General features: G+C 37.1%; 1 protein-coding gene across 1 annotated transcript in view; it reads right to left on the bottom strand.

Moving 5' to 3' along the window:
* LOC122140611 (CMP-N-acetylneuraminate-beta-galactosamide-alpha-2,3-sialyltransferase 1-like) overlaps positions 1-18,184 on the bottom strand; it is a 132,856-nt gene extending 114,672 nt beyond the window's left edge. Inside the window, exon 1 of the mRNA XM_042744791.1 lies at positions 17,959-18,184. The gene's annotated coding sequence lies outside the window, so the exon portion shown is untranslated. The remainder of the gene's footprint in view (positions 1-17,958) is intronic.

Genomic DNA, 18,184 nt, shown 5'->3' with positions numbered 1-18,184 from the left:
AATAACAATCTGTTTTCTCATTATCACGACTTAATCTTCTCATGATCTCGACATAACAAAAGTTGCTTTTTTCATTATCACAACTTATTTTTCTCGTGATCTCAACATAACAAAAGTTGTTTTCTCGTTATCACGACTTCTTTTTCTTGTGATCTCGACATAACAAGGTTGTTCTATAAGTTACACAACTGCGCCAACAGATGGCAGTATAGAACTATTGATGGGGAGTTCTATACTGTGTATCAGTGGTTCCCAAATCCTGGTCCTGGAGAACCCCGAACATTGCACATTTTAGACGTCTCCCTATTCAAACACACCTGATTCAACTCATCAGCTCATTAATGAAGACTCCAAGACCTCAAATTTGTGTGTCAGATAAGAGAGACAACAAAAACGTGCAGTGTTAGGGGGTTCTCCAGGACCAGGATTGGGAATATGCATTGTGAGTCTACTGTTACTATAGCAACGAACGCATCCTTGAGGGTGACATTCTAAAATGCTTAATCTGGCTTAATGCGTTAATTGAGAGTGTTTTTAAAAGATAAAACTCAGTATACACATTATTGGTAATTCATACTATGTGCAGACAAGAAGATGAGCTCATAATAAGAACACAATGCATTTAATTCTGCGTAAAGCGTTTTCTTCCCATAGAATACCTTACGGACAACACGTATTAATGCGCTAAGGCAGTGTTTTTAAAAGACCAGTGATTTACAGACAAGCAAATTAGCTCACAAAAAGAATGCAATGCGTTTATGTAATATGTGCTGGAGTGTAAATCAAGCTCACGACGAAGAAGATATATATAAAGAGTTATTTTAATGATCACGGAAGAAAAAGGGCACATCCAAACACAAATCCAAATAAACGAACATCACATTAATAGCGGACAAAAGGAACTGAACAGACAGGGTATTTAAACACAAGGAAAGTAATGAGAGGAATGGAAACAGGTGGGGATTAATCAATTAACAAAACGAGGAACAGAACATGACCAAATAGGGATAACAAAAGGAACAGAAAGTCCATGACTGTGACAGTTCGCCCCCTCCCGGAACAGTGCATCCTCGCACCGAAAGAGATAGTCCAGTGGAGGGAGGGTGGGGGTTCTGGAGGCGGGCATGGGGCAGGCAAGGGACAGGCAATGAGGGAGCATGGAGCATGGAGTGAAGTGGATGGAGGGAAGAACCAGGGAGGAGCCCGGAGCAGGAGGAGCCAGATGGTAATCCAGAGGCCAGCCAGGATGATGACCCACGGTGGAGTCAACGGCAGGAGGAGCCATGGTGGAGGAGGAGCCGACAACACCAGGGGGCCAACTGATGGAGACTGCACCGATGGATGAGGAGCCCAGGATGGAGCAGAGCAGCCACAGAGCCAGGGTGACGCCGAGGATTCAGAGGCGGGGCACCGGAAAACCGCTGCGGAGCCGGAGCGACTGAGGATGGAGGTGGAGCCGGAGGGAAGGAGGAGCCTGACAGAGCCGGAGGAATGTAGTGATGAGGTGAAGCCAGAGGAGTGGAGGCCCGAGGCGGCAGATGGTCGACGACTGACCAAGGTGGAGCCAGAGGGACGAGGGAACCCAGTGGAGCTGGTGGGATCCCAGGTCATGGTGGAGACGAGGGAGCTAAGAGCCAAGGCGGAGCCGATGGGTCGGAGTTCCGAGGTGGAGTCCAGGACTGGCAGGCTGGAAGCAGAGACAGGGGATCCTCACGCCAAGGCAGAGCTGGATACTGGAAGTCCTGAGGCTGACCAGAGCGCCCAGATGGCGCTGACTAAGGGTGAGCCGAAGGGCTGAAAGGCACTAGCTGAGATGGAGCAGAGGAACTGACTGGTCTAGGAGGAGGCAGGAGAGGGAAGCTGGGAGGGAACACAGGAGGATCAGGGCTGGACAGAACCAGCAGAGACACGGGAGATTCAGGGCTGGACGGAACCAGCGGAGACGCAGGAGATTCAGGAATTACCTCCCCAACCCAGTCTATAAGGTCCATTTGAAATATGTCCATTAATTCCTCTACATAATCCTCTACTTTTTGGTCTTCAAATCTTATTGGCTGATAAGAGTAACCATTTCACTGTTTGTATCACTGCACATATAATAAGAAAATAATATTGTTTTTGTGTCATGGAATGTAGTTTTAAGAGTTTTTTAGATGAGAATGCACTTGTTTAGATTCAAGATATGTGGCTTCAGCAGCTGTTCAGTGCTCATGAACCTGCTGAGAGCCTCACCTAGGCCAGATCTTCTGGAATTTGCCACCGTCTCTCATGTCTCTATAGTGGTTAAACATGAGATTTAATTAATTTTGTGTAAATCTAACAGGCAGTCTTTGCTCTCATTAATTTATTTGTTCCAGAGCAAACAGTTTTGGCCGAAGTCAAAATCTCATCAAGTTATATTTTATGTAACATTTATACTGTATATCAGAATGCTGCCTTTGTACTTTTGACTAAATTGCCTAGCAACTTTTATGATGGCTGTTGTTGTTTATTAATATTGTCATTCAATAAATACTATTTTTTTATAAACAATAGTAGAATTTAATAATAGTATTTAGTTTTGAGATATGTGTCTTTATGATGCTGATATTAGTTACATTGTTCAGCCATTAGATAGCGACAAGAGGTTGTTTTTATGAGTAAGTTAGCAGTAAAGACTTTTACATTTAAAGATACTAAAAGAGGATTGTAAACAAGGAAGTGTTTTTTTTTGTTTGTTTTTTTTTTTACTTTCAACAACACCTTGAAAGATGCAGCAAACAAATGCACTGAGCAGTGCTGTTATTAGAAATAAACCTTAACAGATTAAAGGATAGTATAACAAAGACATCACTTTCCTCAGCAGACATTCAAACTAATGTTTTATTGTGTATATGAGATCAAGGTGATGTGACAGAGTTAAAAATAAGGATGGTGTGTTGGGTGGGGTGTATGTATTTATTTTGCCCTATAAATAGCGCAAAGAGCAGTGGGTTGCGTAACTTCCTGATGTTTTGACTTCCGCCATCTCCTTCCGGTGTCGTGATTCGCGCTCCGCTCTTGGATTATGGCAGAGGTATGTGTGCAGTGGATTATGTTTGTCACATTGATGTGGATTGTGTATTTTCAATGTTTATAATGCTCTGTTGCATTTGCTTCAGGGTAAGTGTGTTATTTTTAATGTTTTGTATTTTATTTGCATTAATCTAGTTGTTAAAGGCATTTGTATTTTGTATTAACGTTTTGTTTTCTTTACTTGACAGATCTTTCTTTGTGGAAGTCTTTTCATATGGAACTTTGATGTCTAGGCCCTGCTGTTTTGTTTATGATTAATTTTTGCCATTTAAACTTTGTTTATATTTATGGGTATGATGATTTTTGTATTGCTGTAAATTTTGCTGGTTATGTTTAATTGTTTTTGCTAGCTGAGTCTAGTTTTTGCCAACCGTTTAGGCTTGTTATTTCAATTTTCTGTGTTGTAGGAACCAGCCTGCTTTCCGCTGGGGTCATCCGGTTTGCCCTTTCTTCACTGCATGGTGGTGTGAGATTTACTGCACTGCATGAGTTTCGAGTTGAGAGTGTAATACTATTTGCATTATTCACTACACCTTTTTTAAAGCTGTTGGTTAATGATTTGTATATCAGTGCACATGAGGTGTGTGCTCTTACGTCTGGGGGTCTGTGGCCCCTTGATTCGGCCCCTTCCTCCAGCAGGCTTGTTAACCCTATATTTTAAGAATGGTGGGTTATGATTTTAATAATTGGCCTAAAGCCCAGATCTTTTAAAGTGTGATTCCCTCTTTTTTATACTATATTAAAGTTGACCATCCATCTAAATAATGCCTACTGCTTATTAATAAAAGTGTTGAACTTGAAGGTCACGTCTCTGTTCTTCCTTCATTTATGGGCCATCAAACTTGTGTTGCTGTGTTCAGTTATTTCCGTGGGTACAAAACCCTGGTGGTGTAGTCAGAATTTAGCGTGATCGCAGAGTAGTGCTCAGTTACACTGAAAAATGAATGCTGTATCAGATACAGGTAATCACACTCACTCAGTCCATCTCTCACTCTACTCTGCATAATACATAGTTTTTAAGACAGTAATACAATACATTTTCAATAAAGCAACTCAATATTCTTTTCGTTACTAGTTCTATAGTGGAATTTTGGAATTAGTAACGGAGGCTTGAGCTCAGCTGTTTAACTGTCAAACTGAGATTTGCCATTGAAGTGTTGTATAAATGCAATAACGCACTCATAGCAGTGTAATATGGCTGTCCCTGCAAACAAGCCTTTACGGGCCCACTTAGGGCTGTGAGCGCAGGGCCCTGAGAATTTGCTCATTGGCAAAACGTTGGCCCTTTAACACTGGCCTTGCACAGGCAGCCCTTACTTACCCTCTAGGAAGCCTTAGTGTTGTTTTATTGAAAATAAGTTTCAGTCACCATTATGGAGGTAAGTGCTTGCTTTAGTTGGGCTCTTGACCCTTGACTTCTTAATTTTAATGTTTCTCTGGCTGCTGTAACTGTGTTTTTCTGAGGCACATTTGTTATAGCAAAAGTTTTAAGACAAACTGATCTTAACCAGATGCTGATCTCTGAGAACATTATTTAGGTTTAATCATTTCACTTTATAGTAGCTCTAAAATACGATTTTTTTTGTGGAATTTTGTCCTGGTTTAATAATTTGAATGTTTTACATCATTAAGCAAATTATTTTTTGGACAGGATCATGTAGACTCACACAGATATCAAGATTTAGCGTATGAACCTCAACAATGGTGAGAATCAACGAAAATGCTTGTTTTGTGATGTTCAGTTGATCTGAATATTTTGTTGACTGTTACCATAGTTGAGGTTCATTCACTGAATCTCAATATCTGTGTGAGCCTACAGGATGCCATCCAAATAATTTCTGCATAATAACTTAAAAATAGTTAAACAGGACAAAAGTTCATGCAGTTGTGTTCTAAAGCTATTATAATGTGAAAGTATCAAAACTAAATAATGTCCCCAAAGATCAAACACTGGCCACTAAGTGATGACTGAAACATCAGATCAGTTTTTCTTCTTGAAACTTTTGCTATAACAAATGTACTAATGTGCCAATATACAGCCATACTGCACTTCTACAAGTGTGATATTGCTCATATATTTAATATACAGCTAATCATCAATAGCAAAATCACAACTGCATGTACTGATGTATTTAACAGAGAAACTATCATCAATAGATATGTATAGATGACACATTCGACCGCTCCAGATATGTTGAAGCATCCGCCATTTTGGGACGGTCAACTTGATGTCATTCAGTATAATAATCAATGAAAATTCAAAGATATACATGCATATAAATTGCTGATATAGACAGCCCAGTCAACTTGTGCTCGAGAGCTCACAGACCATTCCAAAATGGCAGATGATTTATGTATTGCGGCCCAAAGAAACTAATGAAGCATCTGCATATATATATATATATATATATATATATATATATATATATATATATATATATATATATATATATATATATATATGCTATCACCATGCTGAAGAGTGCAAAGCCATTTCATAAAACATAATGAATAGTACATGTAGTCAATTGTGTCATCATTAGATATTTTTATTAGTACCTCTATTACATTTACATTTAGTCATTTAGCAGATGCTTTTATCCAATGCGACTTACAAACGAGGACAATGGAAAGAATCAAAATCAACAAAAGAGCAATGATATACAAGTGCTATAACAAGTCTCAGTTAGCTTAAACGCAGTAACACTAGCTTTTTTTCTATTCTATCTGTTTTCTTTTTATTTATTATATTATTCAAAAGCCCTTGCTACGTGCAAGGGCTTTTGAATAATATAATAAATAAAAAGAAAACAGATAGAATAGAAAAAAAGCTAGTGTTAGAGGTCTTTTTTATTTTTTTGCTTTTGTTAATTGTATAATAAATGAAAAGAAAATGATTAGAATGCTAGTTAGATTTTTTTTTTTTAAGAATAGAATTACAATAGTGAGTGCTGAAGTTAGGGGGTCAAATATGTATATCCATATGGTTTACGTTGCATTGACTGAAACTGGGCAGTGGATTTCTAGTTCCCAGCATGCTTTGCATAGGGATAGATCAGGAGAATAAATATTGAAATTAAGTGCTGTTTAATGTGTTATTTTTGTTATTTATTTATTTATTTTTTTAAGTAAAGGGAAATACCTATTAAAGTTTGTTGTTAGGTTATATTTGACGTGGTTAGGCTATGGCTGCATGAGCTGTAACTATGCTAATGCCAATGATGAGAAATTTTTTTCTTGATCATTGTTTGCATGCTACAAAATTCGTACTTATAATGTGAAGTTTAAATAAAATAAATCAGTTAGATGGCCAGCATGTGATTTACACAGTCTATATTGTCAGCATTTCTACCCTTTACAATCAAACGATCATGGAACATTTATGTATGTGTGTATGACAGCTAAGTATGAGGGGCCATACAAGTCATATTTCATTCTGGCACTCTCACACACTTACATTCTCCTTTCACATACATGTATTCTTGCTTTCACACACTTACAATCTCCTTTCACATACATACATTCATACTCTCACACATTCATTCTCCTTTCACATACATATGTATATAAAATGTATGTATGTCTGAAGAAAATATGTATATGTAAGAGAAGAATGTATAGTGGAAACAGAAGGAGTATGGTGGAAACGGAAGGCATATAATGGAAACGGAAGGCAGGTCAGGCGCGATCAGGGTCACTGGGACAGGTCTTGATCAGCATGGCTGAGGTAGATGAGGCGGCCACAGAAGTATTTCAGTTAGCTATGTGGGATTTAAAAATATATATATATATATATATATATATATATATTAAATATCAAATATCATCATCATCGTGAAAAGGTTACATGGCCTCGTCCCTTGATCGAGTTGTGATTGAGGACGCGGGCCATACCTGTCAACCCTCACGTTTTTCCCGGGATTCTCCAGTATTTTAACAATCTATTCCGCTATCCTACCGTTAAAATATTTTCCCGTATTTTTAATATTTCTATAAAAAAAATACCACTGGGCATATTTTATATGTTTGCTATATTTGCCTCCAGTAAAACTCCTGTAATTTGTATGGCCCAAACCTCATTACATGAATAATCGCGACAACAAATTCCGAGGTTGCCCAGTTGCCAGGTCTTGTATGAAACGCATCCTTCTCACACAATTCACACATACAAGTTTCAAACCATTTGTTCCCTCAACTTGGCAACCTACAACAGTGATGAGTACCACAGGAAGGAAAGGATAGAAATGGGACAAGAGGAGAAGACTCAGGTGGTGCTCAGGTGAAAAAAAAAACTAATATACAGGTGGTGGTCATATAATTAGAATATCATCAAAAAGTTGATTTATTTCATTAATTTCATTCAAAAAGTGAAACTTGTATATTATATTCATTCATTACACACAGACTGATATATTTCAGATGTTTATTTCTTTTAATTTTTATGATTATAACTGACAACTAAGGAAAATCCCAAATTCAATAGCTCAGAAAATTAGAATATAAATTAAGACCAATACTAAGATTTTTATAGTATTTTCATAGTATTATTTTTACCAATACTATGATTTTTAGAAATCTTGGGCAACTAAAAAATATAAAAATGAAAAGTATAAGCATGTACAGCACTCAATACTTAGTTGGGGCTCCTTTTGCCTGAATTACTGCAGCAATGCGGCGTGGCATGGAGTCTGTGGCACTGCTCAGGTGTTATGAGAGCCCAGGTTGCTCTGATAGTGGCCTTCAGCTCTTCTGCATTCTTGGGTCTGGCATATCGCATCTTCCTCTTCCCAATACCCCATAGATTTTCTATGGGGTTAAGGTCAGGCGAGTTTGCTGGCCAATTAAGAACAGGGATACCATGGTCCTTAAACCAGGTACTGGAAGCTTTGGCACTGTGTGCTGGGGCCAAGCCCTGTTGGAAAATGAAATCTGCACATACAAAAAGTCACCAAAAACCATCAATCACTAAGTAAACTAAAAACTTCCTGGTATACGGCTGTGTTGACCTTGGACCTCAGAAAACACAGTGGACCAACACCAGCAGATGACATGGCACCACAAACCATCACTGACTGTGGAAACTTTACACTGGACCTCAAGCAACGTGGATTGTGTGCCTCTCCTCTCTTCCTCCAGACTCTGGGACCCTGATATCTAAAGGAAATGCAAAAATTTACTTTCATCAGAGCACATAACTTTGGACCACTCAGCAGCAGTCCAGTCCTTTTTGCAGCGAGACGCTTCTGACGCTGTCTGTTGTTCAAGAGTGGCTTGACACAAGGAATCCGACAGCTGAAACCCATGTCTTGCATACGTCTTTGTGTAGTGGTTCTTGAAGCACTGACTCCAGCTGCAGGCCACTCTTTGTGAATCTCCCCCACATTTTTGAATGGGTTTTGTTTCACAATCCTCTCCAGGGTGTGGTTATCCCTATTGCTTGTACACTTTTTTCTATCACATCTTTTCCTTCCCTTCGCCTCTCTGTTAATGTGCTTGGACACAGAGCTCTGTGAAAAGCCAGCCTCTTTTGCAATGACCTTTTGTGTCTTGTCCTCCTTGTGCAAGGTGTCAATGGTCGTCTTTTGGACAACTGTCAATTTAGCAGTCTTCCCCCATGATTGTGTAGCCTACAGAACTAGACTGAGAGACCATTTAAAGGCTTTGCAGGTGTTTTGAGTTATTTAACTGATAAGAGTGTGGCACCAGGTGTCTTCAATATCGAACCTTTTAACAATATTCTAATTTTCTGAGATACTGAATTTGGGATTTTCCTTAGTTGTCAGTTATAAACATCAAAATTAAAAGAAATGAACATTTGAAATATATCAGTCTGTGTGTAATGAATAAATATAATATACAAGTTTCACTTTTTGAATGGAATTAGTGAAATAAATCAACTTTTTGATGATATTCTAATTATATGACCAGCACCTGTACATGCAAATTGAGATATAGCTTACACTTCAAAAGGCTATGATTTAATTGATTATATATGAGAGCTGCTAGTTGCAAAATCAAGTGCTGTGCTGCTTTGTTTACTGCGGTTACGGGGGAAATGGCTACATTCCTGGCGAAAAGCGAAAGAATGAAGAGAGAATGAATTTGCATTTTTCAATAAGCCCTTCTATTTTTTATTTTAGTCCAAAGCCAAAAACGACCCTTATTTATACAAACCCAAATCCAAAAAAGTTGGGACACTGTACAAATTGTGAGTAAAAAAGGAATGGAATAATTTACAAATCTCATAAACTATTTCATTCACAATAGAATATAGATAACATATCAAATGTTGAAAGTGAGACATTTTGAAATGTCATGCCAAATATTGGCTCATTTTGGAAAAGTTGGGACAGGTAGCAATAAGAGGCCGGAAAAGTTAAATGTACACATAAGGAATAGCTGGAGGACCAATTTGCAACTTATTAGGTCAGTATAAAAAGAGTCTATCAGAGTGGCAGTGTCTCTCAGAAGTCAAGATGGGCAGAGGATCACCAATTCCCCCAATGCTGCGGCAAAAAATATTGGGGCAATATCAGAAAGGAGTTTCTCAGAGAAAAATTGCAAAGAGTTTGAAGTTATCATCATCTACAGTGCATAATATCATCCAAAGATTCAGAGAATCTGGAAAAATCTCTGTGCATAAGGGTCAGAGCTGGAAAACCATACTGGATGCCCGTGATCTTTGGGCCCTTAGACGGCACTGCATCACATACAGGAATGCTACTGTAATGGAAATCACAACATGGGCTCAGGAATACTTCCAGAAAACATCCACCGTGCCATTCGCCGTTGCCAGCTAAAACTCTATAGGTCAAAAAAGAAGCCATATCTAAACATGATCCAGAAGCGCAGCCATTTTCTGTGGGCCAAGGCTCATTTAAAATGGACTGTGGCAAAGTGGAAAACTGTTCTGTGGTCAGACGAATTAAAATTTGAAGGAAAACTGGGACGCCATGTCATCCGGACTAAAGAGGACAAGGACAACCCAAGTTGTTATCAGTGCTCAGTTCAGAAGCCTGCATCTCTGATGGTATGAGGTTGCATGAGTGCGTGTGGCATGGGCAGCTTACACATCTGGAAAGGCACCATCAATGCTGAATTATTAGACTATTAGACAAGAATGGGACAACATTCCTATTCCTAAACTTGAGCAACTTGTCTCCTCAGTCCCAAAACGTTTGCAGACTGTTATAAAAAGAAGAGGGGATGCCACACAGTGGTAAACATGGCCTTGTCCCAACTTTTTTGAGATGTGTTGATGCCATGAAATTTAAAATGTATTTTTCTCTTAAAATTATACATTTTCTCAAGTTTAAACATTTGATATGTCATGTTGTATTCTGAATAAAATATTGAAATTTGAAACTTCCACATCATTGCATTCTGTTTTTATTCACAATTTGTACAGTGTCCCATATTTTTTGGAATCGGGTTTGTACACAGAAAACATGCAGTTTAAATAACTGTTTGATAATAATTGTTTAAATTAATATAATAAATTAATATAATAATAATAATAATAAAATATAATAATTTATACTTTTGACCCACCCCAAGCAATGAATATGGAGGTATTTCTGAGGAGAACTGACTGTCTTCAGAAAAGTTTTGATGACATTTTCTTTTTCCTCTTACTGTCTTTAAATACATATTTAATTAGCGCATCGCTAAGTACAGAAATAACTGCTGCTGTCAGAGATTGAATTGAACACACGCAAGGAATTTGTTTTGGTATCAGGAGTTTCCACTACAGAAAGTACAAACATAGTGGAGACATACATATAATTAAGGTAATAAAACACTAATAAAAATAAAAAATAATAATAAAATAATCATTCAGCCCATCCGATGTTTTTGTTTTGTGCAGTTGCTTCATGTTGCACATATTTTTGTTTGTTTCTTTGTTCAAGGTGAGTTTGGCCAGTAACAGAGCAAAATAAACATTTAATAAATGTAAAAAAAATCTAAGTAATAAAAACTAAATAAATTGGCAACGAGTATGGGAATTGGCTCATTTGATTGTAAAATAAATAAATAAATAAATAAAATCGGCAATTGGAATCGGTCACAAAAAATCCTGATCAGTGCATCCTTAACTGGAATATAGTTAGACCTACCTGAAAGACCTGAAAAACATGGTTCATTTCAGTTTTATCTTTGAACTATTGTACCTATTTGTGCAAAATGGTTATCATTTATTACAATACAATGTTACAGTCAACAATGAAAACAATAAGTCTTATTTATTAATTTATTGATGGATTGTGGCAAAGCCTGTGAAAATTTTGCCAGGGCAAGTAAAGAATTTAAACCACTGGCCAAACCAGGCCAGTAGAAAATTTCCTTAGCGTTGAACCCTGTCAATAAGATCAAAATCAGTATCATAACACTTGTACACAGATCTGTAGAACACGTAGGTTACATAATGATATGCTACAGTTAAAAACTTAAAATATGTACTTGAAAGAAAACAGGATGACTTTGAATAGCATCACTGTAAAATTGTGAGGAAGAGGTGAGCAAGTCTTGCACATGTATTTCCTGGTCTGAGAGTGACTTCCTGCTTAAGCAGGAAGTAATGGATACCAAAAAACGGGGAAAAAAGGTAGAAATATATGCATGTGAAAGGAGAATGTATGTGTGTGAAAGCAGAAATGTATGTTTGTGAAAGGAGAATGTATGTGTGTGAGAGAAAGTAGAAATGTATGTATGTGAATGGAGAATGTTAGTGTGTGAGAGTACAAATGCATGTATGTGAATGGAGAATGTAAGCGTGTGACATTAGAAATGTATGTATGTGAATGGAGAATATAAGTGTGTGACAGTAAAAATGCATGTATGTGAAAGTAAAACTTAAGTATATTAAAAAAAAATGTATGCAAAAGGAGAATGAAAGTGTGTGAGAGTGCCAGAATGAATCAGGGTTTGTACCGCCCTTCATAGTTACGCACAAGCTCTACTCTTCACCACAATGGTAAAAAAAAAATAATAATAATAATAATAATAATAAAACTAATTTTATAATGTATAAAGTCTTTTAAATCCTCAAAATAACAGAAGATTAAAAACTTAAACTCCAACAGGCATTTCCATTTTCAGAAAAATGCAGAAAACTGCACGCATCTCTGCAAGGGCACCAATCTGAACAGCAACAGCACTGATTGGATAAACAAGAGTGAATTATGTGCAGGGAACATTCACAGAATATGTCAAATGAAATTGGTGTGATCTCATTAAATTAGCACAAATTTTACTCATCAGAGGAATTAATTTAAGTTCAAATAAATCAGTTCAAATGCATGGAAATAGGTGTCACAATTTCATTAAGTTAAACCAGAGGTCTGCAACCTTCAACATCAAAAGAGCCATTTTGGCCCCTTTCCCACCAAATTAAATTCATGTGGAGCCACAAGATATTTGATTCCCAAATAAAGATAACACTGCTTATTACACGGCTCTGTGGAATACTTGATTCTGATTGGTCAGTCGTGACATTCCGAGGTATGTTATCCCTGGATAACAACCTGTAAATGCTAATAACACAGGCTCATCCGGGTAACAGCAGTCGGCGCTGTTATCTTGCTTGAACTTTTTTTGTTTTTGGTTAAAGCTTTGCGTTTGTTTAGCAAATAAAATATTAAAACTCGATTCAAAATGGTGTACAATTGTTTAATTATGTCATCCTGGTATCGTGGACTCGCTCTCGTTTCATACAAACCCAGCTGCTGCCATTTGGCTACGATTGTTTATTACGCTGTAGTGGATTATAAGAGAACATATGAACTGGTAAGGTTTTAAATTTTTTTCGTCTTAATTATTTTATTGCGAAATGTTGTGTAATAGGTGGTTTGACTGCATCGTTTCCATTAAAGAGCAGGTCATATGGTATTTTAAAGTGTCCCAATATTGTATTGGAGTCCCCTACATCAGGTTTAAATGCATCTAAGGTCAGAAAACATTGTAATTTTCTCAGAATATACATTTAATATTACAGTAATTTGCCAATGATTAGGAAATGATTTGTTTCAAGCAAGTTCGGAGCAAGCCCCTTCCTTCCTCAAGCCTACTCTGCTCTGATTGGTCAGATGGACAAGCCTGTTGTGATTGGCACAGAGATGAGTCCATGAGCCAGTTAGCCAGCGCTACCATTGACAAAGCACCTTTACATAAAACAATAATATAATCAATCCGTTCTTATAATGACATAAAATACAAAAACACTTATGCAAGCGAATCGTGCCCACAGCTAAAGTTTAGCTGCTAAACTGTGAACACTAGGTGGATACGTTAGCCGAGTGCTAACGTGACTAACTAATTAAACAATACAGTTTGTAAACCAAAATATGTCTACTGTAATGTTTGAAGAACGAAAGACAAAAGACGCTTAGTCTTAACTTTTAATCAGAATGCAGAACAGTTGTATCACAGGAGCACCAGCCGAAATCACTCATCTCTCCCGCATTAACCCTGTAACTGCCAGTGCAGCACAATAAACAGCAGTTTCACAATTATTATAAAGTCTGTGTGCTACACTACATTCTTTATTATTAAACAAAGTAATTAGAACAACGTCAGTCTACAATAATCAACATATTCTTAGGTTCCCTGCGAATTTTTAGAACTACTTCAGTAAGACAGTAATATTGTGCTTTACCTTTGAAAAGATAGAAAGCATATATAAAAAAATAACATAGTAATAGTTATTTAACTGGGGCTACAACTACACAGAAACAATTTGCAACTTTAAAATACTGATCAGACAACACAACGACAAACAATTCACATATCTCAATACAATTGTCATTGAAGACCTAGAAGCTAAACAGTGCTTACACAACAAACCAAACAATTATTAAGCATGCTACATAAAACGTAAAAGCAACAATTATTAATAACACTTACAGGTTGTGATACGGAGGAGGAAGCTGATGCAAATACACTTGGAACTGAACCTTTCTTCAATATCAGCCGGCTCGCGAATCCAAGTTTGATTGCATTTAAGTTGGTAAAGCAATCTTCTTCAAAATGGCGCGAACAAAGCACAAGGCTCGAACTATACTTCTGTGGTACAGTTGTATATATGAATTGTAGACACTTAGTCTTCAAATGCTCATCCTTGGGCAGATGAAAAAAGTTTGCTTTTGAGTCGCACTTCAGAACACAGCGTCTCGTCGCCATGATGTTTTCTAGTTTTCACTGGCGTCTTGGAGCGCAATAAGTGGGCGTATCGTATTCAAATAACTTGACAAGTTGACGTCATCTAGTCAGAGAAAAAGCTTCGGTCTTCTAACGATTCATAAAAATGACTCAGAGTCGACTCTTACTTTTGAAAGACAATAACTTTATATACGGTCCACTGTCATATTTCAAACTTTGCAGGATGTTTTTGTTCACTTAGATCTATGTTACACACTACATGAAAGGTAAATTTCAAAATTCCATGATAGGTGCTCTTTAAATGTCTGTTTAGTTTGAATCTGCCGCTTGCTCACAACTAATTACCTATAAATACTGTAATTGAATATTAATAATATTAACTATTTTTTAGCAGGCAATAGTTCATCTACTAAATTATTATTCATAATATAATTAACCTATAGGGATAATTACACATTATTTATTCAGGAAGCATTTATGCAGGAAACCCAGCATGCATTTCATCATAAAATTTTATTTTGTTAATTGTCACCATTGTTGATTTTCATACGCTGATTCTTGATTTCTAATTAATTCAGCAATTTAACACATTTTTTTTTCTTTTAGCATTTTCTGGTAATTCATTGAAGTATGATAGCCATATCACTGCTTTAATCTCACACTGTAGTACCACACATTATTCACATTTCACAAATAAAAACAAAACACACTTGTGAGCAATTATTTAAATAACCTCACAATGATTACAACCACCATCATCTGATCCCAATAGAGCTTAGTTTTCATTGCTTCAACAAATGTATTGAAAATGTAATGGAAATGTAACATTAAAGTACCAAAAGCCAAGAGCCCAACTAAAGCAAACGCTGATCACAGTAATGGTGGTTTGTTGAAATGTCAACATTTTTTCAACATTAATTGCGGGTGCAAAAGTGATGTTGATTCAATGCAATTAACATTGACAAATTAACAATTTTTTCCATTGATTCAATGGTTGTTTGTTATCAGGGTGGGTCCTCCTCAGCTGTAGGATCATGCATGCGCACTTTGAGGTGCCAGAGCTAATATTTGTATCTGTATCTATTTGTACATATTACTTTATTTATTTATTTATTTATTTTGTGTTGCAGTTATTAATGTAAACAAATAGGTAGTGTAAGTAGAATTTACCCATTTTATGTACTTAAAACTAATATACTTAAGTAAAATTTAACTGATTTATTAATTGGTTGTATGTAACACCCCCTGAGTAATTTTTACAGTGTGTATACGGAACCCCTAAAGGGACTTAATATGAGATGGGAGGAAAATACATATCTTAATAATTTCTCAGTGGGTAATTATACTGTATATAAATTCCTTCAATCAGAGATCCACTATTATTACCTACACTTAAAACTATTTAAAAGCATGATCGCTTTTTAGTTTCACTTTCACTTTCGAGATTCTCGATCGCACATACTTATGAATGGAGCGGCAATACTTACCACACATTTTACAAGATTAGATGTTTGTCAGTGGTGCTCAGGATCTGCAAATCATTCGCCATCGTCCTCAGTCAGGTCAGTCAGGTCAGTCAGATCAAGTCTAACAGTGCTCCTCAATGTCAAAATGACTGAGATGACCAATCAAATCACAGTAGGTGGGGTTTACTCTTCACAGAAGCAGAGTGCGAAGCGTCAGTTCAACGTTAAAGAGAGCGAGGTAAGATATACTTACCACACATTTTACAAGATTAGATGTTTGTCAGTGGTGCTCAGGATCTGCAAATCATTCGCCATCGTCCTCAGTCAGGTCAGTCAGCAGGTTTATGCTTGTAATTCAGTGATAGCAGGTGGCCATTGTCCATTTTAGGGATTTCCTGGTGTCAAAAGTTACTTCTATCATATGAGTCCATTTTGGACTTTCTGTACGAGAGCACCCTCTGGCTTTGAGTATGAATGAAACATACAGTGCTTGAGAGTGTTCGGCACTCCGTGATGTTCACATTGTTTTGGATAAGAATAAAATGTATCCAAAACAACGTGACTATATTGTCTCTTTTAATTTCAAGCTAGATTTATTCACAATGGCCCTTGAAAACCTCTATGTCAGGGGTTGGCAACCTACGGCAAGCGTGCCAGCAGTGTCACGCAGAGGGATAATCGCTGGGACGCGAGCAATAGGGAAAACTGCATACTGACGTACATTTTGAGGCAATAACATTTCATAGTCACACAGCCTGTTAGGAGCTATAAATACTATTAAAGTGTGAGCATTAAGTTGCATTAGTCTACGGATGCGTGCACGACCACTGCACATACTAGGCACTTCAGATCAAAGACTTAGCAGTCTAACAGTGCTCCTCAATGTCGAAATGACTGAGATGGCCAATCAAATCACAGTAGGTGGGGTTTACTCTTCACAGAAGCAGAGCGCGAAGCATCAATTTTAACAGTAAAGAGAGCTGATGAAGGTAAAGATGAAGCTGCACATCATTTAATATTAGTCAACTTTTAACGACATGTTTTGCGATAGAAATGTTAAATGAACGACAGCTATATCAAGTTATGCAGTGATTTTTTCTCTCAAATATGGCCCATTTTAGAGCGAGAGAGAGAGATGTGTCAAATGTCTCTCTCTATAAACAATGAAGCTTAAGCCTAAGTTAGGCTACCCAAAAAAAAACTGCGATTTTACCTCCCTCGTTGCTGAGAAATATAACATAGCGATTCAGTATTGATTAATAAAAGTCTTGTGGCAGCGCTGACAACAAGTTTATGAGCTTCTGAGAGTTACTTTTTGCACAGTGCGATCTCATATCTCTATAAAAAATGGCACGTCATGCCCGAAAAGGTTGCCGATCCCTGTTCTACGTGAACACACTTGCCCGAGAAAAGTGTACATGTATTAATAATATGAATCTCACCACCCCCAAATTTAGTTTAGATGTCCACTGGACAACTCCAGTGACCAAGCCATTTGTTGATAAGAAAAAAAAATCTTAAAACCAATGGATATTAACATTAAAGTCTCATTTTCTTTTTTGCTGTTGTTCTTTCAAAGCATGCACAAATACAGGTGCCTTAAAATACATAACAGGATGCCATGAAATGTTATTAATGTATTACTGCATTTAATGTTTTTCTTTCTCAGTGCCTATTACACGATTTACCTCTCAAACTCTTGCTTCCGAACTTCAAAAACATTCATGGTTATCTGTCAAAATGTCAGTTACTCCAGTTATTGTTTTAAAACAAGTACAAATTAATATGGGATCTATTTAAACAATGTAAGAGGTGTTTAAAATATTTATTTATTTGTTTGTTGGTTGGTCACATTGGGGTGGCTAATACCCATGCCACATTACTTTACTAACAATAGTTACTATATAGTGTTTTGACAGAAAAAAAAAAAAAAAATCGTAACATATTTCAATGTGTGTGTGTGTGTGTATATATATATATATAATCATAATAATCATCCAAACGTCGTTCCTAAATAAATCGTGGTTCTGAAATAACAGATCAATCAAACAATTCTACATACATGCTTCAGTTTGATTCAGTAGCATGCAGTCAAATTTGATGGTGAAATGACATTCGCGAACTAAGTATAAACCCAACGACTAACATTTAAATAGCTCGGATTAAAGAAGAATACATACCTTACTTTTTATCGAAGGTGTAAAACAAAAGAGAAAAGCAAGTACTGTACAATGGAAAACATGTGAGAGCGAACCGGTTACTACCATGTCGATTCACTTACATGATATCGGGGGAGAGCAAGACAGCATATTCCCCTCTTCTGCAAAGGTTAACCCGTCGTTTTTTCCGTCATGAATAAATTGAGAATGGCGTAAAAGGTCGATAAAAAACAAGGCGCATCTGCAGCGCGATGAGGCGCGTTATCGTGTCAGCCCAGTCATCCGCGGACCTGTAGACTACAGGGGAGGCGGGAGCTCAGACGGCATTCACGCGGAGCCCCTCCTTCA

The sequence above is a fragment of the Cyprinus carpio genome, chromosome B19 (assembly GCF_018340385.1).
Source record: "Cyprinus carpio isolate SPL01 chromosome B19, ASM1834038v1, whole genome shotgun sequence".
NCBI classification, from domain to species: domain Eukaryota; kingdom Metazoa; phylum Chordata; class Actinopteri; order Cypriniformes; family Cyprinidae; genus Cyprinus; species Cyprinus carpio.
Note: the sequence above shows the minus strand (reverse complement) of the source record. Positions and strands in the feature narration are given on the sequence as shown.